Consider the following 13060-nt stretch of genomic DNA (forward strand, 5'->3'; position numbering starts at 1 on the left):
GTTTGAGATACAAGGCAGCTGGGAGGACTTTTATGAGCTTCATTCCTGCTACAGAAAAAGAGGATCTTAAGAGGTTCCAGCAACAAATAAGATACCATGAGGAGGAAGAAGAACAGCCAAAAAGGTGAGTAAAAATGCTAATATTGCTGATATACTCAGCTGATGGAAGGTGTTGGGAGATAAGATGGAGAATGGGATAGGGCTCCAGGAGGCAGCATGACAAAAGGGGAGTGCAGGTCCTGAGACAATATCCAAGCTCTGCCAGCAGTCCAGATCATCACACAAGGCTGGTGATAAAGCAGGTCTGAGGTTAGGCCAGGAACTGAGCCGGAGGGTTGGGGTCAGGGCCCCGGGTCCAAATAACCAAGGATGATGACAATCAAAGATGACAATGCTTTGAGAGGCTTTGTTAAGCAGGAGAGCACTGAAGAACTGGTATGGAAAATAACCAGTGATTGAGTCAGCAAAAGGATAAACCAAGGGAAATTTGGTTTTGGTCACAGCTCATAAGGCTGCATTCCTATAAATCCAGCTGCTGATTATTTCAAGGACCTGAGCATGGAAAAGGCCTGGACTTTCAGCAACTATCCAATTTTGATCTTATGATACAAAGTCAGCCACATACCTGAACATCCAGAGTTCATGATGCAATTGGATTCTGACTTGCTTACTATGGGATGATGATATATGGGATGATGCTACATGACTGAGGAGTAGAAGATGCAATATTTATATTTAATGTAAGGCCAGCTGACCTTGACTCACCGAAGCTGCACAGAACTTCACATGGAAATTTGAGTGCAGTAGGTCCCTGCAGTATCCTTTTCAGTTTTGGCACTGCCTCACATGAGAGCTTTCTGGAGTATTTCTACACATCTGTCCCAATGGTATGGACATAAAGACGGTGAAGATATTCCTACAATGCACCAGAGACAATATCTGCGTTACAGAAAGGGAAACATTCCTGTCATTGCACAGGGCAATAGAGAAATACCCTTTGAAATATCATATGCACTTCTGGTCATTCTCCCAGTCAGGGAAGCTCAATGAACACAAGAGGTGCAGAACAGACCAGGAGAATGAAGGGCCTGCTCTAGTGAAAGGCATTAAAATAGCTGGGTTTTGTAGCCCAGAATAATGAAAAGTGAGAATAAAACATAAGATTGCTCTCTCTAAATAGTAGTGTAAGTATCAAAGATGAAAAAGTAACTACTTAAGCTAATGGATGGTGTAGGCAAAAATACAAATGAATAAAAATGAGCCAACCTGGAAATTAAAAAGACAATTTGTGAAGGAAGGAATTTGTGATTACCCCAGAGATAACACTGAGTCCTTGAGTATCTTCATTCTTAAATCTTCTGTGGATGTGCTAGTACATGTCACATATTTCTATTAACTTTCTATTTATTGTTGCCCTTCTTTGGAAATAGTGCATTGTCTACTTCAGGGTATCTGTAAGGTTCTCTTTAATTCTTTTTGACTAGAAGCCATCCTATGATGGTAATGTGGCTAAGTAACAATGCATAAAAAGTTATTCAGTATTTCTTTTGAAATTCCTTATTCAGTATCTGAGTTGATATTTATATAATTTCCTGCAAGTAATATAAATCCTACTCTGAGTATACCATTACTAATTTCATCACAGCCTCAGCAGATTTCACTGACATTGATGAGTTGGATTTCAGAGCACCCCCAAGAAGTTCAGGCTGTTATTATTCCTTGTTCCTAACTGGCTTTGGAGACCTGTTGGTGGGAGATGCTGCACTGTACTCAGTATGCAGGATGTTAAAATTTACATGCTCATCTCTAACATGCCTTCACTGACTGTGTGGGAGCACACTTTTCAGGAGCCCACAGCCTGCAAATGAAGACATTTTTTAACAGTAACCCAAGAAGCAGATGTCTGGCAGACATTAAGTCACAGAATCAGCTTGGGAGGGGCCCAAGGAGGGCATTTAATGAAAACCTTTGCATTAAGAGAGGATTAGTATCAACAGGTCATGAGTGACTAATATATCTGTAACCTTCTCAGAGAATCCATCCACATCCTCTGCAGGTAGCAGTTCTAGCTCTTTACTCCTTCTATAGTTTTTTCCTAACAGCTTGACTCTTCATCTAAAGATTTAAATACTGCTGATTTCTTTTCTTCTTATTCTATCACCATCAATCTGGAAAATAAGTAATGATTAGTAATAAATAACTAATCCCTTATTATTCACAGAAAATAGGTGTTTCTTCAGCTCCCCTTTTAGCATTTGCTTTTATAGATGGAGCATACAAACAGCTTCAGTATTCCATCAAAAAATAGCTCTGCATTATTTACATTTCTGTTGCTGAGGTGGCTCTCCCATAGATCTCACCGTGGGCCTGTTTCTTGAAGTACTATTCCCAAAAATGGACACAGGACTACACCTGAGGAGTCACTAGCAAATAGCAGCATGGCATAATTGCTTCTCATATTTTAGCTATTATGGTCCTACAAACACAGCCAAGAACACCTTCCTTGCAAGAGCAGCACAGAGTTGACTCACATTCAGCATATGATCCTGCATAAGCCCAGACCTGTCTGATCTCACCCATCAAGTACAGGACTCCTGACCCAGGTTCCTGCCTCTGCCCTGCCTGCAGTGAGGGTTAGAGCAGGGTTTTGCTGTGCCAGGCAGAGGCTCCTGCCTGCACCCCAGCTCCCCATGCCAGCCCATGGCTGGCTGCCACCATCTGGGATTCACTGACCGACTGCCAACCAGCCCCATGAGGAAATGACCGCTCCAGCTGCATCCTGGAGCTTGTGCCCGCAGCCCTGTCATGTGAATGGAGGTGCCAGACTTGGCTCCTGCCCAGCCAGGCATCCTATGTGCCATTAAGCTTTGTGAATGCTTGAAAAACCTGCAACCCCCAGACCCTTTCCTGTCCCACCTCTGAACTGTTGATCTTCTGAAAGTTCAAAAGGCAGAAAGGATTCAGGTGGAAACTGCTCTTCCCTGCATTATCAAGATGGGCAACTGAAGGGAAGGTGTTTAACCAGAGAATGAGGCATATTTCAGATATTCAATCAGAGACCTTCAGAACAGGTCTCATTCAGAGACAGTTTCCAAATACCTTCTGAAGAAAAAGAGCTGCTCAGAGAGCTCTAAGAGAGCGCTTAAAAAGATCTCACTAGAAACTTTTCGTGTTGCTGAGCCTTCTCCTGATTCCCACACCCTTCCTTAGTGTTACATGTTCAGCTGCTGAAAATAGGAGTGCCTTCTGCTTTCTGGCATGCTCATCTGCTCATGCAATCAAGGCCACACTCTCTGGGGTTTTATAGGCTTGTGTAGCTCTTTGGGAACGAACATATCCTCTTCCAGATAGTCTGGATTAAGGCAGACAGTGCACTGTATCACTTACACAGGTGATTGCCACACTATTTTAAGGTGAGGCTTTCTCTGTATACTTTATATTTCTGTGTTCTAGCTTGAAAGGGAAGAATATTTAAAAGGAAGAAGATAGATGTGGGTGGCAATCATTATCACAGGCTTGGGAAAATCTTTTGATATCTGGCCCTTGAGTTGCTGGTTCCTGGGTTAATGATTTAGATCCTTCTATATGTTGGTTCAATACCCAGCACTGCGAGAAGTTAGACTGGTGACGCTGGGCAGAAGGGCAGATGGCTGTGCTTGACCTTAATACCTGCCTTAGTCTGAACCCAAGGGCTGAACTGGAGTTTCCAGCCTGACTTCAGTGTCCCACTGCAGCTCCAACCCTGGGTGCGTCTGGATGGAGGCACTGTGAAGATAAGCCACCACAACCAACACAGAGAAACCTTTCCCAGGGGTTAAGCAGTTCACAGGTCACTGAACCTGTTTCCAATATGATTTTTGAATGCAAATATTGATATGTCAGCTTAGCTCTCTCCAAGGCCTTCTGTGAGATCTGCACCTTCCTGTACAAACACCTGCACCACGATACCCACCTGTGATTGCCAACCTTAATCTCAGCTGTTCCCTCAGATGAATTCAGCCTGTAGGGAGAATCTCCTTCCCAGTGGATCCTCATCAAGGGCCATTGGCCCACCTGAAGAAACACAGGAGGACAAAAGGCAACCCCAGCTGTTTATGAGACTCAAAGGGCGAAGCCAGCACAGGAGGAAACCTCTGACTCTGGATGAAAGCAACTCCTTTCCCCACACTTTGATATGAGGAAAGAGGTTGCTTTCATCCGTATTCAGAGAGGTTAAACACTTAATTTCTTTTCAACAGGCACTCAGATACTTCCAGCCATTGTATGAGCTGCTGGGTGTGTTGGGAGTGTCTCCTTTCTGCCTGGACCATTGTTCTTTCCAGCAGATCACTCTCTGCTGTGGGATGTCTCATCTCTCCTCCTCCTCCTTGTGGGTGGATAACCCACCTTTGACAACGCCTTGCAGTGTCTTGTGCCGCTCCTTGATTTTCCTTCTGATTTAGTATTTGCTGTGACCTTTTAATCTCACCAGGATGGTTCTACTTTGAAGCACGAAGCCACATGGTCCCTTAGTTAAGGTGTCACTGCAGTTTGGTGGAAGTAGGTTTCATTTGGGAAGGAAGGGGGAGGGACAGTACCAGCTTTCTATTTCTGTACACCGCTCCAGATCCTTGCTCTCTGCTGTGCATGGCTGCTGACTTGCAGGGTGTGAGCAATTCCACTTCTTCTCTACTTACCCATTTTGTCTGACATGCTCCTGTGCTTGGACACCAGCCTTGTGCCTGGTCCCCTAAATCTCATGAGGGCCTTGACAGAAACAGGGCACCATCTAATCTGCAGGTTTCTGTCTATAACTGGAGTGCATGACACACTTCTCAAAATAACCTGCAATACTTAGTGGCTGCTGTATTGTCACAGGGTGCAGAACAGGAAAAGCAGTTCCTCAGCTTTCATCAGGGCTTTTACTGCCAACCTGACTTGTCTTTTTTCTAACTGAAAGTAGCAGTGCTTTGACGACTTTGCTGGCTTCACCTTTTTACAAAACAACCAGAAGAACAAATAAAACAAACATAGTTTATTGGCACTTCGGCAGTGCAGAAAGTTAGAGGGATTATTGCCTTTGGATTTGTGGAGAAAAGTACCAGCTCCTTCACTTAGCTAGAGAGCCCAGCTCTGACTTTCATCCCTCAGCTCAGGGTTCTCCACAGCTATCAGGAATGTGGTCATGCAGAATCCTCAGCCTCTCCTCATTTCAAGAGGCCTGGGTGGAGGGAGAGGAGAGCCTGTCTGCTTACAGTGCCAAGAAAGCACTGGCAGATGTTTACAAGGTGCTGATATGTCTTCAGCTACTGGTGTTAAATTCCTGAAGGTGTGAGGCTCTGAGGGGTCTGATAAATGGCTCAGACAGGGCACTGCAGCTTCTCTCACTGAGTGCCCAGAGAAGAAGAGATTGTGATTTTGCAAAAATGAAACCCTAAAATGGAAGAAGAGGAATGTGTCTGCATTTTTCAGACTGAGTGTATTTCTTAAATACAACTCATCAGCATAAATGCTGGCATGAAGGTTTTTTTTTAAAAAGCTCTTCACAAATGTAAATGGTAAGAGAAGCACTAAGAAACTCACTGAGCAGGAGGAGGATTAGGTTAATAGAGCTCCTTTCAGAAAACATCATGACACTAGTGCTTAGCCAGCTTTTTTTTTTGTCTCTCGGTTGTTTCTGGCTCATAAATGCAAACTCTATTACTTCAGCCAGCAAAGTCATTTGTATGTACAAACCCATGCACAGGAGACAGCATGAAAGGCCAGATGCCATCTGCATTATGACTTGCTTAGCAGAACAAACACTGCCTGGAACTGTGAGCTGTTACCTCAGGGTCGATATGACCTGAAGACCCAACCTAAGAAGCTCTTACTGGCTAAGAACACTTTATACTGACGATAAAACAACAGAAGATTTACCTTTCAGCAACAACAACAAATAAATATAAACACGCCCAGAACAGGAATGGCTCAGAGGAAGTCTTTGTTAAAAAGTTGATCCTGAGTTTCTGCTTGATGTGTACTTGGGAAGCCCAGTGTGCCGACCCAGGGACTTTGTTCTTCCGCTCCTGCTGGTTTAGCATATGGAGAAGGGCAGCACTTCCAAGAATTGCTGTCCATCTTGTTTGTATGGCAGGGTAAGCAAATGAAGGCAATCGGAGGCCTCAGCGGTGCGATAGGCGGTGGGACACACCCAGGGCACCTTTCCAGCTCCTTGGCTCTATCTCCAGCAAACAGCTCCACAGCTGCCCGGCGTGAGGGCAGCTCCGATGCGTGAAATCAGCCAGAGTGGGGTGCGGGCTCGTGCCCTGGCACAGCACCGGGCAGGCACCGTCCTTTGCCCGTGCAGGGACCAGAGCCAACACGCAGCTGCACGGTGCTGGCTGGCTCTGTGTGGGTCACTGGCTGCTGATCCTGGCTATTGCAAACACCACTTCACACAAATCCTCTCCTTTAACTCATCAAGTCACTCCCAAAATACTCCCATCACCCTGTTCTCAAACATCCCTGCCAGCCACAGTCTGGCAGTGTCCCACCTAAGGTTGCTGACAACCAGCCATTCGTCCTTGTGCTGGCTTTATCCTTTAGTTTCAAAATCACATCATCTCCTGGGTCAGTTTGTGTTCACGTGGCAGCCTGTGCCAGCATGGTTTTTGCAGGGTTTCCTTAGGGTCTCTGTCTTCAGGCAAGTGGGCACATTTTGCCAGCCTGGATGTGTCAAGGCTGTCCCTCAGTAAACAACTTTTTCACTGTTTCTCCAAAGGTCTCTCATGTTTCCTCAGAAAGAGGTTTATCTGTGCACGTTGCTGGCTGCTTTGCCCACTATGATCTCTGGTCTGTCTCTGTGAATCCAGAGTGTGTCACAGTGGCCAGCTGTGTTAGTTAGGTGTCCCTGCCCTCCACTGCATCCCCACTGCCCTGGGAGAGCCCCAGCCTTGCCTCTGCAGCACCAACCTCGCTGCACACAGCTACAGCCACCCAGGGCACTGAGAGAAGTAAATTCTGTTGCTCCTCCACAGGAGGCTGGAAAACTGCCCACCTTCTCTGGAGATGATGAATAGAAGCTGGTAGGTGTGAGAGGTGCAGATGCTTTAACAGGAACGTTGTTCCAAGAACCAGCCCTGCTGTCTGGAGACGGCGCCAGTGTTGTGTTTGCTGTATTTGAGTCAAAGAAGAGGGATAAAAATAGGCTTCTACAGGACTTACCACAGAGGGTGTACTGCTGTCACACAGGGACCTGCACACAGCACTGCTCAATGTTCATTTCCCTTTGTTGATATTGCATTCTCTAATTTTTTACCCCACCTGTGTCCACCCTCCCTAGCCCAGTATTCAATGCATGAGAGATGGATTTTTCTTCTGACCTTCACAGCACAGAGTACAGGTACCTGGTACCCTCCTGATGATGTAAATCCAAATTTAGGAGCATTTCCTTGTGAATCAAATGACTTTTCATTTGATAAAAAGCACCTAGCTGAATAGCTAAGTACTGGTTTCATTCTGGACCTTTCTCAGAAGCAAAAAGCAGCTGTTATCCTTCTGCTGAGTAGTCTCAAACATTTTTAAAATCTAGCAGTTATTGATCTCCTGTAGTTAACTCCACAAATTTTGCCAGTAAGCATTAGTTGTTTTTTTTTTTAAACATCCCTGAATAAAAGCTAAGAGGGGAGGCAGCAATTTTCCATCTCTCTGCCAACACTGATCCGCCTCAGGGATTTGGCAGGACAAGTGACAGCCAGGCCTGACAGCCCTGTCTGCAAAACAACATGAGATGGTAGAAGGTCATTTAACACATTAGCTCCACCTGTGAGGAGAGAGGGCTGCACTCACCCTCCTGCTGTGGGCACCAAGTGCTTGTGGCTCAGGGCTCAAGAGGAAAATCCACATTCCCTGAATAGCCACAGAGTTTCTTAGAGCTCTGGTGTTAGATGCTCAGAGCAGCCTGGAAGTGGGCAGTCATGGTCTGGCAGATAACCGCCGACCCACTTGTTTCCATGAATGTTCTCTGCAATGTCATGGTCTTTCTGCTCTGGGTTTTTCTTCTCTGGCCACTGGGACTGCTTGTTGTACAAGCTCTGGCTCCAGCTGTAGCCACACTGTGTATTTACACCTTTGAGTGCCAGGCAGGGGACACTGGATGAATGGGGAGAGAGCAGAGCATCGCCTGTGTGGTTGGGATGGAGATGAAGCAGAGGAGACCTGGCAAATGTCAGTGGAGAATGGTGAAGACGAGCAGCCAGGTGAGGTTGGGAAGGAAAAAGACTCTGCCTGGATTTTTCCCCATGGCTGAAATCTGAAAGCATTAACACTTTTTTGTGTGCTTTTGAGGAATAAACTGAAGGAAATCGGTGCCTGTCCTCTGCTTTACATGTATTTAATTATTCTTTGCAAATTCAGCTGCTAACAAACCAGCAGGCTCAGCCTGGCAGCCCTGCCTCCCTTCCTGAGGACAGCAGGGGTGGCAGCAACAGCAGTAAGCAGCTGCCAGCTTCCTTTTGCACTTCTGCATTCAGGGATCTCCAAGCATTTTTGCAGAGAGGGCACAGCCACCGCCTGTCTTTTCCAAGGAGGAAACCACACTAAAAGGAGGGGAAATGAGAGGTCCAAACGAATGTGGTGTGGCTTCATAACCCTACAGCCTGCAGGAGGTGAAGGATGTTCCAGAGGCTCCTAGTAACCTGGGACATCCAGGCCCCAGCTCTCCTGGGGATGAGCTATCCATGCAGGCAGCCCTGCACATGGCCTCTTCTGTTGTTCTCTGCAATGAAAAAGGGACTCAGGAACACCAGCTCTGTATGAAACTGAAGTTGACCCCCATGTCCTGAGCTGCACCAATAAATTTATGTTTCCCTGAATCCTCCTTACTGGCATTTTCTGCACTGTGCTTCCCATGAGGCAGTCCACACTTGTGTCCTTTAGGTTAAGTTCACTTTTTATCCACTTCATTTTCCACCCTAAAAGCCTTTTATCTCCAAAGCCCCTAAGAAAAACGTTTGCAGCAATAATTTAGTACTGCAAACCACAAATGTAATGTCCCCTCTGGTTTTGAGAAGCCCAGAACTATTCAGGAGTCTTGAATTATGAAGCAAAATCAGTGGCAGACAAGACAGATGCTTTTCAGCAGTGTTTAATCGAGATATTTAGGTTCATGTGATTCACAGCCAAGCAAACCAGCAACACGCTGCAACCCTGGCCCTCTCATCCACCTGCTTTTGTCCCCTGCAGTGTTTCCACCTACTCCCACAGCCCTTTAGGCCAGCATGGGACTAGGCAAGAAGAGCTGCTCCTGGAGTTACACGTGCCCCAGCAGCCCCAAATGGAGGCACTGGGTGAGCTCAACCCTGTGCTGGTGGTGTGGTGGCCATGGTGCTCCATGGGGCCCTTGGGGTGCTTGAAGAAGGAGCACAAACTGTCCATTCCTCCAGTCCTTGTATGCTTTGTCCAGGTTATTGGCTCTTTCAAAGATTTTTCGGAATTGAGGATTAGCAAGGGGATTGCTGAAACAGCTTATGAACATATTCTGGGGGTACATTAATACCCCAGCAGCCAGGGATTGCCTTTGCAGGCTGCCCGTGTCACCACCAGCTCCTGCACGCGTCTCCCCCATTTCTACTTCACCCCACTGTTTCACAGGGCTGTGACTTTTGGAGATGGCTTGTGGCTGTTTGTGTGAGCTCATGGAAAGAAGTGAAGTCAGTTGCAAAGTCAGTCTTGCTTCGGCTTGCATGAAGGACGCGATGTTTCAGCTGGCAGGTTTGTTTCTGATGTTGCATCGATGAGGAGCAAACACAAGCCCTCAGCCAGTCTGTGTCTGACTGAACAGACGTGTCAGACCACACCATCATGGGCTCATCTCCTCCCTTCCTTTGCCTTCAGGGCCTTACTGAAAGCCCAAGATTTTTTAAGAACTGGTGGCTCTGCTGGTCTTGCTCTTCTCAGAGTGAATAAAAAAGCACCAGTGCATTGCCAAATGCTTTGGTGACCTTGGTGAAGAAGAATGGTGACCAGTGATCCTGTGACACTTTACCAGAGGTCGATGTGTCACAGTACCTCCAGAAGATTTTTGCTAGCTGAGGAAGCTGAGCTACTCAATAGACAATTTAATTAAACTCTGAGCATGACACACAGCCCGTTTATTTTCCTTATTGGTAATTCTATGTGAGGCAGCATGTCACAAGCTCAAGTCCCAGCAGATACATAGCAAGGCAAAAATAATTCTCCTCTGCTGCTGGAGTTAGTGGCAGAGACTCTGGTTTGGGCTAAGCAGGAGTCACACTGAACACTGCCTCTGTTTTTATCTGAGAATCATGTCTGGCAGCGTGAGAGTAATTTAAGCAGGGTCAGGAGGGCAGGCAGTGGATGCTGTTAGCCCTGATCTACTCTGATCCTGGGGGACCTTGCTGAGGGAACCCTGGTGGCAGCAGAGTCAGGAAAAAATCCAGACTGGCCTGCCTTTGGCATGTGCCAGGCCACGTGCTTCGTGCTGCGGGGTGCTTGCTCACTCCCTCTTGCACCATCACATGGAAATTTGTGAGGTCAACCATCATCCATAAGAAGACACTGAGTCTCTTTTCAGTCATGCCCCTGTGTCCCTGAGGTTTTCAAACCATGAAGGGCTTTGCAGTGCATAGCAGTTAACTGAGCAACTGTAAAATCAGGCAAATATAAAGTGAAAATTGAGCAGAAAAAGGTGTTAGATCTAGAATTTTCCAATTCAAACCAGTCAAAACATGCAGCAGAGATCCACTGTTCAAATTTAACTGTGTTCCTAGGACCATGTGTTCATAGGCTGCAATGACAAAGGAGAAATAGCTTAGATAATAAATGTAACATTGACCCAAAAAGAACCTTAGGAGTGTTTTCTGTGAGAGAATGGAGGGGAAAGGTCTCTTGGAAATTTGTATTTTGTCCATCTTGGACAGACTGTAGGGAATCAACAGAAACAAAAAGCCGTCTTGGCGCAGGAAAGGTCCATACAGACCCAGCAAGAGCTGCAGCTTGGTGCTGCTGGATGAGCTGACAGCTGCTCTTAATAAAGAAGCTTTACTTCTGGATGACGAAAAGGGGATCATTTCTGACATACGGATTGGAGGAAGGCTTTGTGGGAACGCTAGCGTGATGAGTAAGAAATGTGCCTACATTTAATGGGACTTTCAAAAGGAAAGGGTGTGCTATACAGTCCCCAAACTTGGTTTTGTCAGCTGTATTTAAAATACTGTGTTTTCTTAATGGTAATAACCTCTGGGAGTTTACTGTAATGTGGGACGACACACGCGCATGTTGGTCAGCCTCAGTTAGAGGAGCTTCCCAAGGCATGATGCTGCAGGACTTGGCCTGACATGACTGCTGGGTGAATCAGCGACTTGGTGGCTCTAGGTTGGTGTAACATTCCCATGGAGAGAGAGGCAATGCTAAATTCATGGACTGCTGATCGGTCTTCTTGTCCGCATCACAGGAGCAGGGAATGATCTAAGTTGCAAGGGACACCTGGAGGTCATCTACCCCAACCTCCTGCCCAAAAGAGGCCTAATTTGAAGTTAGATCAAGGTGCTCAAGCCCTTTCCAGTTGAGTTTTCAATATCTCCAGGGATGGAGAGTCTACCTGTTTCTGGCCCTATACTCCAGTGTCTCACTTCTGTCACAGTGAAATATTGCTTGGATCAGTATCTTCCTCTGATACACCTGTCTTGTAAGAATGCTGCCTCTCCTGTTCTTCTGTAGAGGGTATGAGATTTTAGAGGTATTTGTGTTTTACCCCCCAAGGATTAAAATAAAATAAGATTGTCCTTGATAGTGGTTTCCTGCAAACAGTACCATAATGAATGCTTATTCTGAAATCTTATCAGCTTCATGACCCAGTGGAGGAATGAGAGACACTGTTTTAAAGACTAAGTATAGTTATTTGAAAAACAATTATGAGCTTCTTTCTTGGTTCCTTCTGGGAAAGATAAACCCATGGCTTGCTGTGCAGAAGCTTTGCCTGCAGTTTCTCCTGGGAACCAGAGATACGTAAGAACACAAAGTAATATTTCAGTCATACTTATTTTGTATTCTGGCAGCAGCCTCTGCAGCTGTTCCACGATTGCCTGTTCCAGCTACAAAGTCAAACCTCAGGCTGCATTATGACTTGGCAGGTGCTGGCCCATGCAGGTGGAAAAGTGGAGCCCCTCTACATTAAAATGGGTATCAAACAGAATGAGATCTTTTTCTTGTAGAAGTCGGTGGGAACTGTGCTTCTGTTTGGAAGTGGACCTGGACATCTCCTCCCCAGAAAGCAAGTTCGTGCCTACCGTCCTCAGTGAGAAGAGCAAATGTTCTCTTCCCCCTCTGTCAAAACCTGAGGGGAGTGCAAGGGTAGGTGATACCATGGCCCTGTTTCTACCCAGCAATGAGGCATTCAAGGACAGGATCATGTCTGACCCCTATACGGAGTGCTGAAGGAAGAACCTGCTCTTGCTGACTTGGCAGAGATCAGGCAAGGATCTCGTGTTTTCCCTGCAATGTCAAGACAGAAGAATCAGTTCCCAGCTGCAGCTCAGTGAATGTGACCTTACCTGGTCTATGCTTCCAGAAAAAGTCACCTCATTTGCAAATCTGGGGGAATTCTAGCAGGCAGCATGGAGTATTAACTGAGGGTGGCTTTATTTAATCTGCAAAATGTGGATTTTGAGGTATCTTTTGAAATCCATAGGCCTCTGGTTCTCTGAAGCTTGAAGGTGTCTCTTTCCGATCTGGGGGTGACCTGGAGCTGTGAATGATCTCCCAGGCCTATCCTCCCTGGATGTTCAGTCCCTAGCCCACTGAGCCCCACTGCGTGCCACAGTGTGTCCCCCAAATACATCCACTGAAATGAAGATTCAGAGTAGACCAGTCTACTTCGGCAAAGTGGCAATAGCAGGTGAGAAAGTAACACCAAGGATACCCCTTCCTGAGCAAAGCAAAGAGGCATTTGTAATTTAAGCAGAAGATGTTTCTTGTATGGTAATAACTTAGGAAAACAGTGATGAGACCATGGATGGCCCTATTACATTTTGGAGGCAGCTGAGTGAGGAGAAAGCAGGGCTTAGCCATCAGGTGGCAC

This window comes from Empidonax traillii, unplaced genomic scaffold (assembly GCF_003031625.1).
Source record: "Empidonax traillii isolate 1590-97213 ecotype Southwest subspecies unplaced genomic scaffold, ASM303162v1 scaffold213:size761030, whole genome shotgun sequence".
NCBI lineage: Eukaryota > Metazoa > Chordata > Aves > Passeriformes > Tyrannidae > Empidonax > Empidonax traillii.